Source organism: Schistocerca serialis, chromosome 3 (assembly GCF_023864345.2).
Source record: "Schistocerca serialis cubense isolate TAMUIC-IGC-003099 chromosome 3, iqSchSeri2.2, whole genome shotgun sequence".
Classification (NCBI taxonomy): Eukaryota; Metazoa; Arthropoda; class Insecta; order Orthoptera; family Acrididae; genus Schistocerca; species Schistocerca serialis.
This window is the reverse complement of record NC_064640.1, coordinates 564,454,258-564,471,519: the sequence shown is the minus strand read 5'-3', so window position 1 is coordinate 564,471,519 and position 17,262 is coordinate 564,454,258. Positions and strand designations below refer to the sequence as shown.

Below are 17,262 nucleotides of genomic sequence, written 5' to 3'. Positions count from 1 at the left end.
GATGTTTGAGTCCATTACTGTATTTTCTTCTTCTTCTGATTGCACTTTATTTTGTTCCAGTATTTGTTGTACTTGTTGTTTGATGTTTTCTAATTCTGACTGGGGTATCCTGATATTTTTGATTATTACACGGATCTGATCAGCTAGTCGTTGTCCTGTTAAAAATTTTAATTCTAGGTATCTGATAATAAATGTTGTATATACTTGTGATCTGTATCCAGTTGTGTTGGTTCCTAGGTTTGTTGCTTGGTAATAACAGAACATGAGGTGTCGATTAACTTCGTCTGACCATCTCATCCTCTGTCTTTGTTTTCCTTCTAGGGTGGTCGCAGGAAGCATATCTTGCAAAACACCTCTATTTGGAATTAAATCATTTTCCAGTTGGCTAGCAGTGTCGTTACCATAGCGGGCGGGCATAGGGTTTAAGCGTCGTCCCCGACCATGACGGCGCTTGTCTGAGGCTTGTCCTGAACCAAGTAATCACACTAAAAGGGGTGTTAGCCCCATTAGTGGTTTGTTCTTTTCGTCGCCTTTTACGACTGGCAGAACATACCGGAGGCCTATTCTTTTCCCGGGCCTCCACAGGATTTATTATTATTATGTTGAAGTATTTAATATATTTCATTATTATTAAAATCGTTGGCTTATCATGTATTCTAAAAGTGAGCATTGCAGCAAGTTATATTCTGTGAGGTCAGAGAGAAGAGAGAGAGAGAGAGAGAGAGAGAGGGGGGGGGGGGGGGGAATGACATCCCATTCCTCCTACAGACCGCAGAACCAAACCCTGGATCCATATTTGCTGATGACTATTTAAATAGCGTCAGAAATCTTTGCTGTCCCCAGACATGGCACTGTCTCTCACTCTGCTTCTTGATTAAGTAGATTTTAGCAGCTGCCTTCGAAGGGCAGTTAATATGGAGCATTCTGATAGCTCATCTACCCATCGTTTAGGAAATATGGATAGTACACTCCATTAATCATATAACGAAGTACATTGGTCATAAATTCTATTTGAAATATTCACAATTTTTTCATGACTAACTTAATCTGAGACCTGTACTTAGCAGTTTGACACATGGATTAATAGACTCATACCAGGAATAGCCTTAGTATTCATTCTATGGACAATGTTAGAACACCTGTCTTCTCAGCCAAGGTACACTGTTCCAACATCAGTAGGTCTGTAACATTTGAGCTTTGAGTTAGACATGACAATGGCTCTGATTTCGTCAGACTGAATCACAAATACTTCAGAAACAACAAGATTGGTGAACTAATTGGATAGTTTCATGTTTCATGGATCATTTTGCATGATACATCATAATAATGTAGAATGAGTCATTTTACTATCACATGGCTATCTAATTTGTAAATATGCCTACATGCTGTACATTCATAAAGATTTTTTTCTTTTTTTGAACATATATGTGTGAGTTAGCAAGTCCTACCCACCACATATTACACATCACAATAATAGAATTTCTTCAATGGAGTAGTAGGTGTTGCCATGAAGAAACTTTCACTGTTTGTTGTCAAATTTTATTTTGGTCTTTGTAAGACATTTTATACCCTTGGGTAAGTGATAAAAAATTTTAGTTGCAGCATTGCACACCTGTTTTTGTGTTTAATCCAATCTTAATGAAGATTAATGAATGTCATTTTTCCTTCTGATATTGTAATTATGGATATCATCGTTCCTTTTGAAGTACAGTACAGTGGATTATTTACAATAGACTTCATGAGACAATAAATATACTATGAAGCAAAAGTCCAAATGCCCAACTCCTCAAACAGATGTCTGCAAGATAATTGTGGGTGGGCACCATATATTCTTACAGCACGTTTTTGAACTATGAAGACATTGTTTCTTAAAGATGTGTTAGACCAAAACATTATTCCACCATGACATTACTGAATGAAAATATGCAAAATATGTAACCTTACTGATTTGTCTATCCCCTAGATTTGCAATGATTCTAAAGCCAGGTTTACACACACAACTAATGTGGTGCAACAGCTTGTGACTTTCTATAGTGACATAGTGAGTCACCATTCACACAGGACGCCACAAATCCTATGTAGCTGCAGAGCTTTCAACAGAGTGTCGGTTGAAATCATATGGATGAGTATGAATGTTATTGTGCATGTTATGGGATTAAAGCTGTGACAAGAGTTAGATATAAGGAAGACAAAACCCAAATGTTTCATCTGAAAATAGATTTTGCATAGGGATAAATCGGGGGCCACAAAAACATTTATAAAAGAAATAACAGTTGGAGACGAAAATGCTGTCTGCAGTAGCAAGCCAACCAAAAGCTGGCATGTAAATATCATCTGAAGATATGTAACTCTTCCAAGATTTTACAATCTTATTATATTCGTCGATATAAGCATTTTGAATAACTAATTTTTAGTTTAACAGCTGTCACATCACACTTGATGCGCTTCATGCATATAAGTAAATAATCCACAATTGATACAATGCTTGGATTGCAAATCATGAAGTTTAAGCAACTCGCTTTTTTGGTTACGTATATTAAGTTTATTTATTTATTCATCCAAAAATCTTTTAAGATTGTGGGATACATCATTAGTTCGCAAATATTGCCCTCACACACACACACACACACACACACACACACACACACACACACACACACACACACACACACACTGCTGCAGGAAATCAAACACAAGTTGCTGTTCTTGTGGCTCCAGATGCTGTGAAAATGTAACTGCCAATCACTGTTTTCATTTTTTTCGGTAATAAAATGAAAACACATTGAAATCGAATGGAGTACAGCAGCAATTACTTCACAACTGTGACAGGATGCTCTTGTTCGAAATATTCCCACCAGGGAGCAGTGGCGGAAGGGAAGTGCCGCAACAAATTACAACCAAGCTGAACTTTTTGTGGCGTTGCGTCTATGAAGTTGCATCACTATAACCTGGGAGTTCACACAGGTAACTGCATCGCATGTTTGTATGGCACTAGCTGTGGTGACACTTTTGTTGCGTGTGTGAACACGGCTTACGCGCAAAATCGGCTGGACTAAATTGTTTTAATCATTACTTCTGCCTTCATGCTGACTGGGTCGCAATGGTAAAAGTCAAACATCAGGCAAAGAATGACTTTATTGCTCATATGACGCATTTCGGACTTTATCGATCATCAGATTTGCAGGAAAATTGTTCCACTTAGGTATAGCATTTCCAGTTGTGTGTGAAACAATCCTTCACAGACTCGTTTTTAAAATTCAGAACCATACACAGAAAACCAATCAATGATACGTTTCATAACATTGTTTACCATTTCCTCCATTTCTGTCTGTGTGCTTCTGTGAATAGTTTGCAAATGTTGGTTTCACATACAACTGGAAACACTGTTTCTACATGCAGCAATCGCTCCTGGATATCTGATGAGCAATAAATTCTCAAACAAGTCATACGAGGAATAAAGTCATTCCTTGCCTGATGTTTGACTTTTACCATTGTGACCCAGTCAACCTGAATGCAGAACCACTGATTATTATAATACTGGTTGTCTGCCGCATGCATGGCACATTTACAATAAATTGTTTTAGAAGTTCCAAAGTGTGCATTTCCCAGTTTAAATTCTCATCTGTGTGGACTCCTGAAAATTTGAAGTATCCGCCATATTTATTATTTCCTGACCATGTGTTACACTTAGCATCTGTATTATCCCAGACGAGCAGAACTTAATATACTGTGTCTTTTCAAATTAAGAGGAAGACCTTTCACAGGAAACCATTCAGTGATACTTATAAGAACATTGTTTAGCATTTCTTCTGTTTCTGTGTGTGTGCTTGAACTGATTACTGCTAGTACCATCTGCAAAAAGAACTAGTTCTGTTTGTTGTATGTTAGAAAGAAGATAGTTTACATCTATGAGGAACAATAGTGGACATAAGATTGAGCCTTGGGGAACTGCATACATGATTTCTCTCCGGTCAGAATAACGTCACCGGAGTATATTGATTGAATTACTAAGTACAATTTCTATTATGTACGTGGCGCTAAGAATGAAAATGATGTAGAAAGTGCATATTGGAACAGCTTCAGAGAAATCAGCAAAAAATTAAATCTATCAAGGACAAAACGATTATGAGAGCTGAGTTCATCACATTACTAGATTGATATTCAAATATCGGATATAAAATGATCATCTGTCTACGCATTCTCTTTGCCACAGGATAACCGCCCTGATAAAATGAACCCGGAAACAGAATTAATGTGACTGTTATACTTCGGTCTCCAACGGCAGCACATTTTTGATCGTCGAGCCTATGGAGGAGTTATTCCAATGTAATCTAAAAAGAAATCAATGTTGACCATACTGCGAAGGACAATTTTGGCAAGGCAGTCCGATCGCATAATATTGATCGCAAGTTTCATCGCGTGTAGTATCTTTCTTGCTTTGTTCTCTATGTGTTTTGTGTTTAGTCTTCCGGCGTAGAGTGGGATGTCATGGCCGGCGAATTTATTTGGTGTTTGAAGTATCGCGTTATATTTGTAATCGGTTTTTTCGGGTGCCCGTATGTGCCAACTTGAAATGTTTGTGCATACTATGCAGGTCAGAAATATTGTGGACAGAAGAATTGGGCGACTTGTCTAGCGAGTGCACTTTTTCGCTACCACAGATCGTAAAGTGAATTTCGGATAAAGTGCTAAAAGCAGCTAAGCTCTTCAGTCAGTTGAAGTTTCATTAGTCCCTGGGGCCAAGATTTGAGGTAATTTCCATATATCCTTCTCGTAGGAACAGAATTACTATAAAAGTTTTCTAATTACCGGTTCAGCTGTGACATTTGTCATTAGACGAGAACTTTATTATTTGATTACGATCCATCACTCCCACCTTCGCTCTGACGATTTCGTTAATACTTTAAGAATGTTTATTTTTCGTTAGTGATTACCAGAACTTGTAAACGCATGTTTTGCCCCTCGATGACGTTTTAACTTTTTCGTTCTGTGTTGGCAGACATATGAACGCCTTGCAATTTTCCTTCCTTCGCTTACTTGGTCAACAAAATTTTACTCTCGGCCCATATGTCGTTGATAAAGGTTATGTTTTCTTATGCGACGAAAGTAATAAGGAAGAAACGTAACTGTTCGTAGCTGTTACCGTTGTTAAATTACGTGTTTGCACTCGACCTTGTTTACATATAATTGGTGTGTTCCTCCGAATAGAGGAATGCACAGGCCTAGGAAACTAAATTAAATTGTCGATAGTAGATATTGTCAATTATTCCAAATAGAAACAATAAATGAACAGACGTCACGTTTCCAGTTAATGTTGTTACATATAATAGAAAGTCGTCAGTGGAAGTTAAAGTAAATTGGACACTGCAACAAAGGTATTATTGAACAGGCCTGGTACATGCTTTGTGAGCAGTGGTTGGTAGTTGCACTCTTATGGCATGGTCACTGTACTTTTAGTTCCTCTCCTAACCCAACCATATTGTAGAAATTCGTTATATTAAAGTGAAGTTATACAAACAACTAGATCATCCCTGCAAAACAAGTCATATTAAATGTAGTCAGAAGTAAATCAGTGTATATGCTGACAAGTTTTGAAAACTAGTGTAAGTGTGTTACTATCTGTGACAATATTATATTGGAGATAGTATGGAGAAACTGTTTTCCAAATAGTATGTTGGAATTGACACGTGAGAGTAGACATAAACATTATCAGCCTCTTTAGTTTGGCAGAGAATGTATTCCTTACTGGAAAACTGGTTTAGTGAAACATTTTGTAACAGTTGAATTTATATGCAGTATTAAAATTCCACAAAAGCTCTAGTGTTATCACAATTTCTTAAAGACCCATGTGATAGACTGATATGTAACATAGTTTTGAGTTCTAAGTTCGGTTGATAGGTGACAACTTGGTTGAGATTTGACAAATGCAGTGAATGCAAAATGAAGGTTGTAACAAAATAGATCAGTGTCTCAATATTTAATGCAGTTTTTGTTAGAAAAACTAAAACTGCTTTTACCTTTGAATTATTTTGTAAATTAACATATTTGTAATATTCATTTTATTTAATGGTGGAGCATTAATTGGTACTTTTTCTGATTGTGGTTGATCACAAGCAGTTCTAAAAGAGAGATTCGGTTCCTATTCATGCTTTCTACTGCATGACACATTCATGTGCTCTTTTCCATCCCTCCTCTTCTCACTACCTTGCGAATGGATAGGTGGATTGATTGACTAAGTTAAACAGATGGTGTCTAGGAAAAAGTTGTTGCAGGAGGGCGCCAGATTGAAGATTGGTTTTTTAATCAAGACCTGCAAGAGAAATGTGAACTGAAAATAGGGACTGGCTCAGCAGCAAGCACCCGGGAGGGTCGGGGGCACATGCTGCCCCCCCTCCCTGAAATGTTTGGACTTATGCTACATGCAGTGGAAATTTTCTAGTACCAACATGCTTTCTTAATATTATTGATTCATGATTATGGCTGAAAGTAAAGTGAAAGAAGTTTCAGGTGTAAAGAGATTGGTGAAAAACAGCAGAGGAAGATTCACGGAACTATGAGAGGCTGCAACTGTCACAAAGCGGAGAAGGTGGTGAACAGTTTCATAATGTCACCATGTCTGTATTGTGTAAAAATTTCCATCTAGTTGAAAATAGATCATCCCAAGCACAAGTTTGAGTTAATTAGCTTCCTTTGTGTCTTCAGCCATACAAGGAAAAATTAAGTTCAACATGGCTGTGTCTGGGCTGTTTCAGAACTAAACAGAATAGACTCAAGGTTAATATCTTTGTTCGAAAACTTGTGTAAAGTAAGTGGGTGCCTTTCATGGGGGGGGGGGGGGGGGGGAGATAGCGATTGATTTTGAAGTTATTTTTGTAACCTGTTAGTTCATTTGTATTTTGTGAGGTATTTGCTTTTCTATATGAGATTGATACCTCAGTAACACTGCTGTAAATTAAATGTTTATCTAGTGGTTTTGAGAAATTTGAGCTTTAACAAGTTTAAGGATCATTTAAGGTGAATGAAAACAGCAAATCATTCTTGTCCACGTGTTTGGTATATTAAAAGGTTTAATTGCAACTTTATTTATGTATTTATACTATAATGAGTCACACAAAGTAAAATTAGCTTTCCGATATCCCCCGCCCCCTCTGTCCAATGAATAGTCCTGTGTGTGGGCCTGGCAAGCACCAGCCCATTTATTTTGTAGCAGAGCATGTGTTTGACTCCAGAAAAATCATTAGTGTGTTGAATATTTATCAGGTTATTTCAGTTTTATGTCATGGTACCTATTGCTGTTGCCAAAACATTCTGTCAGATATTTAGATGAAAAGGTGAGAGTCTCAGTTTGGCAGAAGCTCTGTAAGCAGTTGTGGGACTAAAACAGATACGTGAGATTAGTTTCACTCCACTGCCGTTGTTAAAGATGGGTGCCATGAGAGAGCATTGACTGTTGGGTTAATGTGAGTTGACAGGGGTGTTACAGAGATTTGTATCTGGCTGTCGTCAGTATAATAATTATGACACAAATTGATGTCTCTAATGTGTCATGATATTCTTAATGTTATTTCTAAAAATATAACTTGTTGTGTTAAACGTCTTTATCATTAGAGCAGTAGATTATGTGTCAGAAAAAATTGCATACATAAGTTGAAGACTATGCATAAAATAAAAATTGTGACAACCCTCAAGCATTCGTCAACTATAAATTACACTTTGATTAATAATTATGTTTGTTGTCACATCTTTAGTGATGGTTCATTTACACTGTGGAAGGAATACTGAGGCTCAATCTGCATTCCCTACAATGTGATTTATATTCGTTTTTATGCCCCCCTGAGACTCTGTCTTAGTGGTAAGTGCCAAACTATGGAGTCATCTGGTTTGATTTCTAGTCAATCCTAGGATTTTTCTGTCACTTATCACTTATTTCACTGCTGGCTTTATTTGTCAATGTGATAAATGCAGAGTTGCACCATGATTATGAATTCACACTAAACTATAGGTTCCCTTATAGTGGCTGGGTAACTCAGTTTGGAGGTCAGGAGAAGGCAATGACATGATATCTAACAGCATTGTGCATAGTAGAGCATTGTGTTGTTCAAACCAGCCTTTGGGTTGATGACAGCTTTGCCTCCTTGTCACACCAAATGGATACTCCCAGGTAGTTAATGCTATTGCTGATTGTAGTTTAAAGTAGACTACAAACAACATTGCAGCTTAGCATTTTTCACATCAACAAACATTGCCAAAGGTGAAAGACTTAATAATTGATGGACAAAAGTCCTAGGACTGACCGGGAATTGAATCTGAGCCTTTTGTATTTTAGCTTTAATGTTTAGATTGTTGTGTTGTAAATTACATGTTGTTGAGAAATGAATTAAGCAATAGTTTTAGTCTTGATATGTGGGCCATACAGTTTCTGTTCCTTAAAATAAATTAGCACCTAGAATGTGTATGGTTAATATTCTATCTGTTGACAATAATTAAAATTTGGATTTCCTAATGCCTACAGTTTGACATGAATAGTTGTCATTTGATTAAGTTTAATCAAGGTATTTGAGAAACTATTATGTCTAGCAAAAAACATAGTTGGTTTATTGTGAAGTATTAACAAAAAAGACTATTAAAATATCAGAACCTACTTCCAAGAGCCATTTCTCTGCTTCTTTCCCTGTGTACTGGTATTTTATGGTGCTGTTCGCATTGCTTAAGAATGCATGCTCATTATTTGACATAAAAATTTGCTGGGTAAAGAGGTTTATTCGATACTAGTCGTCAGCTTTGACCAGTGATGTGTGGAACATGTGACAAATGTCTTAAACAACATAGTGATTGTAACGTAATATTAGCGGAGATTTTTTGATATGGCCGAAGTTATAGACCAGTGTCACCACAACAAGGATTTTCGCTTTTACATTCATTGCCTTTGTCAACTAACAATCAGACAGTGAAAATATGCAGCAAAATGCTATGTGACAGCTGCCATTAACGTTACATTACTGATGAAACCTGATGATGAGTATCGAATACTAATCCTTATCCTATTTGCTTAATGCTGACATATGTTCCTGCAGTGCTTACTTATCATGTATGTGAAAGTTTAGGAGTACTGATAGTTTTTACATTTGCTTATAAACTTTGCAGGAAATGGAAATTGTGGCAGCTCAAATACCGGATTTTGAATTAGTCATATAATGTATCACTTTTATAACATAAACAGGAATGACTGCAGACTGTTGTTTGGTAGTTGTTAGTGGGCAGTACTCGTTCAGCGAAAGGGCCATTATAGCACACTGCAAGGGAAGGAGTATGTGCTTAAAGATAACAACCATAATATATGAGCTGAAAGTTGTTTCATAAATAGTATTCTTTAGCCCACATATGCCTTTCCCGTGTTGCTAAAGGCCAAGAGTGGATGATGTATTAAGTAAAGCAGACTGTATTCACATAGACATGACTGAGAAATTGCTTCCACACATAAGTACAAAGGCGGTTTTGCATCGAGTTTTATGTTATACAGAATACTTAATTGTGAATGGTTCATCTGGAATTACAGACATTCAATTATTTTGGCATTATCCAGGTATGTTTTTCTCTGATTGGATGGTTTGTGTAATACCATATCTGTTCATAGTACCAAACTGGGCTCTCACACTGTTTTGAAAACTCTGTTGATCAGCTTGCTCTTTAGATGCAAAAGTTTGAGATCAGATCTCAACACGAACTTTTCAAGAGTATATTGAATATTTCTACATGCCAAATGTGCTGTTTTGTCACCAGTTTTCTGACTGGTTTGATGTACCCCACCACAATTTCCTTTTAGTTCACATTGTTTGTAAATTATGATTTTGATTGTAGATTCTCCAATTTTTGTTTCATCTTGTTGTGTAATATAACACAAGAAATCTTGTTTGCAAGTTGAAGAAGAAAAAGTATCTCTCTCTCTCTCTCTCTCTCTCTCTCTCTCTCTCTCTCTGTGTGTGTGTGTGTGTGTGTGTGTGTGTGTGTGTGTGTCAGTTGCCCTTCTCAGCTATTAGAAATTATTCATAAGATTAGTTCCATTTGCAAATGTGCGAGGAGGATACTATTGCAAGCTATTGTCAGTAGGTAAAAATGTCTTGTTCAGGCTATAATTAAAAGTAAATACTCTCTGTGTGACCTTCCAAAGAAAGAAGGAAATTGCATGGGGTGGTGATACGAAAAAAGAGTAGTCTGATCAAATCATCAAACCCTTTTGAAATCTGAGCACTGATGATAGGGTGGATGTATGTGCCATAAAAATAGATATTTGAGTGAAGAAACTTGTACAATCCTCTTTTCTTCCCACACTTACCTGGTTATTATGTAAGCATGCGGAAAAATGTAGAATAAAGATTTCACTAACAAACTTTTTCTCTTCAGTGTAATCCAAGTGGGCCCAAGCGGCCATGTAGAACAATAGTTCAAAGGATAATATTAGTTTGCTACAGACTTTGCTGTTACTATGACTGGTGCACATGCTTGCATATCCGTGGCATTACTGTGTGTGAGTTTGGCAAATGTAGTGCTCTGAAGCTGCTTAGTGCTGTTATTTCTCTAAAACCATCACTGAACATGCTTCACTGACCACCACTAGGTGGTGGACTATTGGGTGTGATGGAGGAGGAACCTTGGCTTCACTGTCCTGATCAAGGGGATGCTACAAACCTTTGTTAAGGAAATTTCAATGTCGAGGTCTACTTGAGTTGATGGGATTGATGATTGTGAAGCTGGATGGTATTAAGCTGTGCTTTTCCTGAAACTGTACAAATCTTGAGAGAAGCTTACAGTTACTTCATAATATGTAAACCTGCTCTAGGGCCCTGCAGCAAGTGAATGTTAGGGATATTGGTCTATAATTCTGCATTTTTTACCTTTTTATAAAGAGGAATAGCATTTGCTGTTTTCCCGTCCCCACAGGAGTATTCTCTGCACGATTAATAGTTCAACTTTGTCTTCATTGTTTAATTTCACAGTTTCCTCATCATGGCAGGAAGAGATGGATAAATACCAAATAAAACCTCATTTGTAAGGTGATTCCTATTTTAGAGTAGAGTGTAAAATGGGTTCAGGTGGCATTTGGAGGAAGAGAGACATGTTTGTAACTGTGTGCTACAGGAGTGTTCCTTCATCAGGTGGGATTATCTTAGTGTGGTAATGGCTAAAGAATGGTTTCGTCATTTTTTTATAGGTGTACAAACATTTTCCTCTCTCTTCCACCACCACCACATGCCACCAATCTGTGAACGGTTGTTGTAAAAATAAAGGTGCATTAGAAGATAGCAGTATGCATGAAACAATTGACCAAGAAGGTCTCACAACCTTTTTTATTCAGTCATGCACATTGTAGGCAAGTGTCAGCTTCAGATAAACAGTTCTATTAGTTTTATTAGCTGACTTCAGCGGAAAAGCCGTGATGTAATGGTCTCACTTTCTATAGAAGTACCTCTAGTGGATTCATCTCATCACGTACAGGTCTGAGGCTGACAAGTGTTGTCTGAGCACGCACTCTAGTAGTATATGAGTTGTGTTTCTTCAAACGAGTGAGTTTTTTTAATCACCCCCCCCCTCTCTCTCTCTCTCTCTCTCTCTCTCTCTCTCTCTCTCTCTCTCTCTCTCTCTCTATATATATATATATATATATATATATATATATATATATATATATATAGTCTCCAACTTTTTGCGGGAGGATATTGAGGACTGGGCACTAGACTCAGCCATTTAAAACCTACAATGTGATCAGTTAGGATGGTTGTTTTGAGCTGGACACTGCAAGGAATACTGCCACTGTGGAACTTTCTGCACTGTGTAACATAGTGATATACACAGCAGATAATTCTTTATTATAATTGAAAATATTTTAAAATGTCACGTGGCACCATGGCTTGAAATATTTGTGTAGATTGTGTACTGTTCTGTGTACACCACCACTTACTACTATTTGTTAGTTCGCAGGTGCGTCATCCTTGAGATAGAACAGGGTTCAGAATAATTGATTAAAGTTGTTGTCATATAGATTGTGTTTAATGTGACTCCTCCCTAAATATACTGCTTATCTGAATTTTACACTCACATCCCAAGATAAGGTTTAACATGTTCCACTTTAACATACTTTGCAATTATTTTCAATTAAATGGACTAACTAGTTTTTATTCACATTCTTAGTAGTAGATTACTCAGTTCTGTAAAACAATTAATACTCAGTTTAAATATATTTCATCAGTCTGTTTCAAAACCAAAGATATCATTGCTTAGAACAATTTTTCTCACTGCTTGGATGTCAAATTTGGTTTTGATGTCATTAGTTATTTGTAATCATAACTTACAATATATTACTTCAAAAAATATTGACAACTCTGAGAATTTGTTTTTTATTTTAGCAAACACTAAGCTGGTTTATTTATTACCACAGAGTACAAGTAATGGCGCACATTAAAAAGCTTTTGGTACTTCTAAACATACATGTGAATTGTACTGTGGCCACAACACAGCAACATTAAAAATTTTTAAGCACATTTTTGTTTCATTGCCAGTAATAATAGCTGCAAAAGATTTGACATGGCTTGAGGATTTTTGCAGTAGACAGCTGTAGACCCAGTGAAGATCCAATCCAATGTCATGAAATTCCCGTGCTGCATTAAGAATAGCCCTCAGCACTTGTTGAATCTCTGTATCACTCATGCAACAAACAATGAAAAACAAAAACTTGATGGTCTCTACTATAAAAGTCATTAACATTCATATGTAACACATTATATACCATACTTTACTCTTTGTTGTAGAGGCGGAGTTCAGTCATACAATCCAAATTCCATACCACTACAGCAACCAACTTCCTTCTGTGATTTTACCAAATGAAGACAATATCATTTCTATGGGCCAAGCATTTGCTGTTGAGTGTACTCAGATCCATGCACAGACTTGCAACAGAAGCACGTTCACTCAAGTATTGAATGCAAACTGACTGAAGTGCACACCATGCTTGTAATGGCTGGGTCTTAAATAGAGCAGCTTAGTGTGTCTTCACAAATACATACCTAAACCTGACCAGAAAATGCTCCAAAATATCGTGGCAGCAAGATATTGATGTCCGGCATTTCTCCCAGAATTACATAGAACAAACCAAAAATTCCCAGTCAAGATTGTAGCTCCAAGATATTATTGTACTTGCCTCCCATTTAAAAACGGAATTGAAGGGGCAAGTAGGAAGAACTATGTTGTTGGACATATTCATTAGTGATAAGAAATCTAAAAAGTAAATTCCTCCGAAAAAGGCCATGAAGGCTCAATGGTACCGACCAGCCGCTGTGTCATCCTCAGCCCATAGGTGTCACTGTATGTGGATACGGAGGCGCATGTGATCAACACACCACTCTCCCGGCCATATGTCAGTTTCTGAGACTGAAGCTGCTACATCTTAATCAAGGAGCTCCTCAGTTTGCCTCACAAGGGCTGAGTACACCTCGCTTGACAACAGCACTCGGCAGACCAGATGATCACCCATCCAAGTGCTAGCCCAGCCTGACAGTGCTTAACTTCGGTGATCTGACAGGAACCAGTGTTACCACTGTGGCAAGGCAATTGGCTTAGTAGTAAGAACCTAACAGCTAAAACAAACTAGGAAGGCTAAATACAAAAAGTTCTGTAGCCGCCTGCATTGTACCACTGTGCAGTGTGACCTTTCGTGATATTGAAGATCGTGCCAGTGGAGGATGGGCTATTGAATTTGAGAGACAGTGAATGCAAACTTGTGAAGTTGATAATGTGACAAAGTGTATAATCACATGTCACTCGAAGTTGTTTTTGTCACAATGGTGTGCACTGGATGTGGATACGGAGGGGCATGTGGTCAGCACACCACTCTCCCGTCCATATGTCAGTATCTGAGATTGGAGCTGCTACATCTTAATCCAGCACAGCTTTGACTGCTCCAGGAAAAGGCAGTACAGTCCTCATACCATTTTCAGTGTACATATTAACTACAAATGTTTCAGTTTATGCCATAATATAAGGCCCTCGTTTGGCCTTGAATTGATTTTGTGAGGAGTGTCTGCCTTTTAAAATGTCATAAGTGCTGGCTGGTATTCTTTCTTACATGAAGCAATGGTTCTACTGCTTCCCATACTTGTTTAATATCAGCTGGTACTCTGTTGACTACTACCACCACCACCACTACTACTACATTTTATTAGTTTATTTTATGTAATGAACTTCACCACTCATTTTTGCACCCAATTCATGTTCAACAGTTAGCATTTTAGCTGGCTTTGTACTGTCTTATTACTTCATCTCGGAATTTGATAAACACAGTATTTGGCTGAATTCTTCATACATCTGTTGTTTAAGGACTGAGGAAGGTAAGAGACGATGAAAGTGCACAGATAGTGTAGGGGGATTTAACATGTGACAAAGTACTGTAAGAGGAAATGACACTGGATTTTGCAGCTTGTGGGGCTTTTGCTACATATTCTGAAACTAGACAGAAGGTACTTTAGAAAGACATTGGAGTAAATGCATAGTTTCTGCTGATGAAATGAAGCTGCTAAAGAGAAGAAAAAATTACAGGATGTGTGTGTGTCTGTGAGTGTGTGTGGACTTAGATTCAAGGGGACCAGGGACTGAAAAAATACACACTATTAGACTAAAAAGGAACTTTACTGTGAAAATCAAAACATAAACCAAAATAAAGGCAGTCTGCTCTTAAGCACAGACCTGTGAAATCAGAAGCTGCTGCTCAGTAACATCTAAGACTGAGCTGTTACTACATTGTGTGCATTGTTACATACTTAAATCCTTCTTAGAATGCTGTCTGAAAGGTGGAGATGTTGCTGCTCTAGCCTGTCCCACTCCACGACACTTGAGGCCATTCTGTGTATGGGGTGGTTTCTGTGAAGACACCTTTCTAATTTCAAGTGCTCCCAAACATACCAGTCATGTTGCTGTCAGTAGATACCACATGTTATTGTGCCCTGCTTTCAGGGGGAAGATGTTAATGAGGTGGGAATGGTGTGCTCATGCGTCTGCTAAGTCATATACCCACGACTATGTGGGGGGCTTTAGAGCAGGAAAAAAAGTTGGAGAATTGTCTCTTCATACTGCACAGCCTTCAGATTACCCTCAGTAGTGGTGAGAGGTGTCTGTCTCTGTATGTGATACTGGCTCAAATCATTATAGACCCACATCCATGATGAACCCATGGGTCTGCGTGCCTGAGATCTCCATAGTTAGTTGGCAACAACCACACTCTTCTGTGGCAGTCATCAGCTGTCAGACAAATCCCACTCTTGTCAGTGAAGAGAACCCAACATCATTAATCCAGATTCCATTTAAGACCATAACTTAGAGCACCAGGTGGTGGTATGGTTTGTCCTGTGATAGATGTCTAGATCATGTAGAGATCATTGCAAGCATTCTGTCGACAAAGACCTAATTGCCCCCAAATAGGCAGCAAGCATTCTGTCGACAAAGACCTGCTAGTTGTCCCCAAATAGGCAGCGAGCATACCCCTCAAGCTACCTGTAAGCCATAATTTGTAGGTAACGGTGGTGTGGTGTTGTTGACTGCAGGCCACCAACAGTAGGCACGTCTTCATTGTTTAGTCCTTAATGATAGTAGTTGAATGTTCAAATGGTTAAATTGTGATGTATGCCATTTTGATGGGCAACATCTGGTGCTGACAACCCTTCTTGCTGTAAAGTGACAATATATGTACGTATGTAAATGAAGTGAGAATGTGCATTTAAACAGGGGCTGGCTCTACTTAGCAATATGCTGTGGTCAAAAGAATATTTCGAAAGATGTTTCCAATAGGGGGGAAAACTGCAAACTATGCAGGGGATGGTGCAGAACTTCTAGTAAGCAGTTAGTCTGTAGTTATGTTACTTTGATTTTCATATTGAAGTCCATACCTTTAAGTTCCCATTAGTTTAGGAACTGTGACTGATTGTGGAACTATCTGAAGGTGTCATTTTTGTATCCTGGAGTTTTTAGCCTACAAAAATATTTATTTTGGACAATTTATCTCTGTTTATTCCTTTGTACCCCAACAATGTTTCCAGTATTATGTGACTGCATTAAAATAAAATCATTTAAGTACTCATCACGTGGATTATGTTGATGGTACAGTACTGCTAATAATAATAATAATAATAATAATAATAATAATAATAATAATAATAATAACAGTATAATTGTAGTAGTAGTAGTAGTAGTAGTAGAACTGCATGAAGTGTTAGTACATGAAGCACTGTGATACCATCCATCATGAGGGATGTAGGCTAACCAATGCTGCCTACAGGGCCAATCTCACTCACACCTAGCATCTGTGCTGAGGTGGGGGCACTACCTTTTGCAGTTTGACAGCAGCTCTTGTGTTTCATGAGATGTCCAGGTTCTTGACTGCTTCCAAATCATGAGCATTCCAAACCTTGTGCGTCATACCGTGCAGTTGATTTTCATACATTGACGGAGATCCAGAAAGGATTTTACTCTTGAATATGTTTTTGTCTTAATGTTTTGTGACATTTTAAATGAGCACCACCATTATATGATAGTCTTTGCACATGCTTCTCAGAAGGGGAAAACTCTTGGCCACTTGAGTTTTGCCTCTGACTCTGAGAGCCATTCCTAGTATAAAGTGCATATACTCTGCATATGAACACATCCAAGACTTTCCTCTGTAACTAAAAGGGCTGGGCAGGTGTCATCTACTGGGTGCCAGACTGCATATGGGAATTTGGATAAACAAGCTGGCTGATGTGGGAACCAGTGAATCATGTATGGCAAATAAAGTGGCCATCACCTTACTTTGTTTCGTCACTGTTGAAATGCATTATTGTGTTAGAGGTAAGAAAAATGACAAAAAGAGACAAACCACTGTGTCTGGTCAAGTCAACTACTTGATTGTGGCACTCCTTTTAACCCCTCACGTGAGACGAGCTACATCTCAAATGTCTATCTGTAGGGCACACTCGGATAATGCATACCTTCCTGCTATGACAAAAGGACTCTCCTATGTGTGGTGCTTGAAACCTAAAGATTTCAGATGCCATATATTAATAGCTTGTATTTTATATACAGACAAGTAGGTAGAGGTTAGTTTACCTGGTGATATGCGATCTACATTTGCAGACAGGTGACCTATGAAAGGACATGAAATTTTTATCTCTGAGGTACTGTTTTGGCAGATAAATGTGTGTGAAACTGAATGTTTTTATTATAATAGAATCTAGATATTCTTCA

General features: G+C 37.9%; 1 protein-coding gene across 3 annotated transcripts in view; it reads left to right on the top strand.

The window, feature by feature from the left end:
• Positions 1–4,315: 4,315 nt before the first annotated feature.
• The window catches only part of LOC126470461 (uncharacterized protein DDB_G0271670-like), a 177,088-nt gene continuing 164,141 nt past the window's right edge, over positions 4,316–17,262 (top strand). Inside the window, exon 1 of one of the 3 annotated variants that reach the window (XM_050098319.1) lies at positions 4,316–4,751. The gene's annotated coding sequence lies outside the window, so the exon portion shown is untranslated. The remainder of the gene's footprint in view (positions 4,752–17,262) is intronic. The other 2 variants (XM_050098318.1, XR_007586211.1) reach the window with 2 other exon arrangements.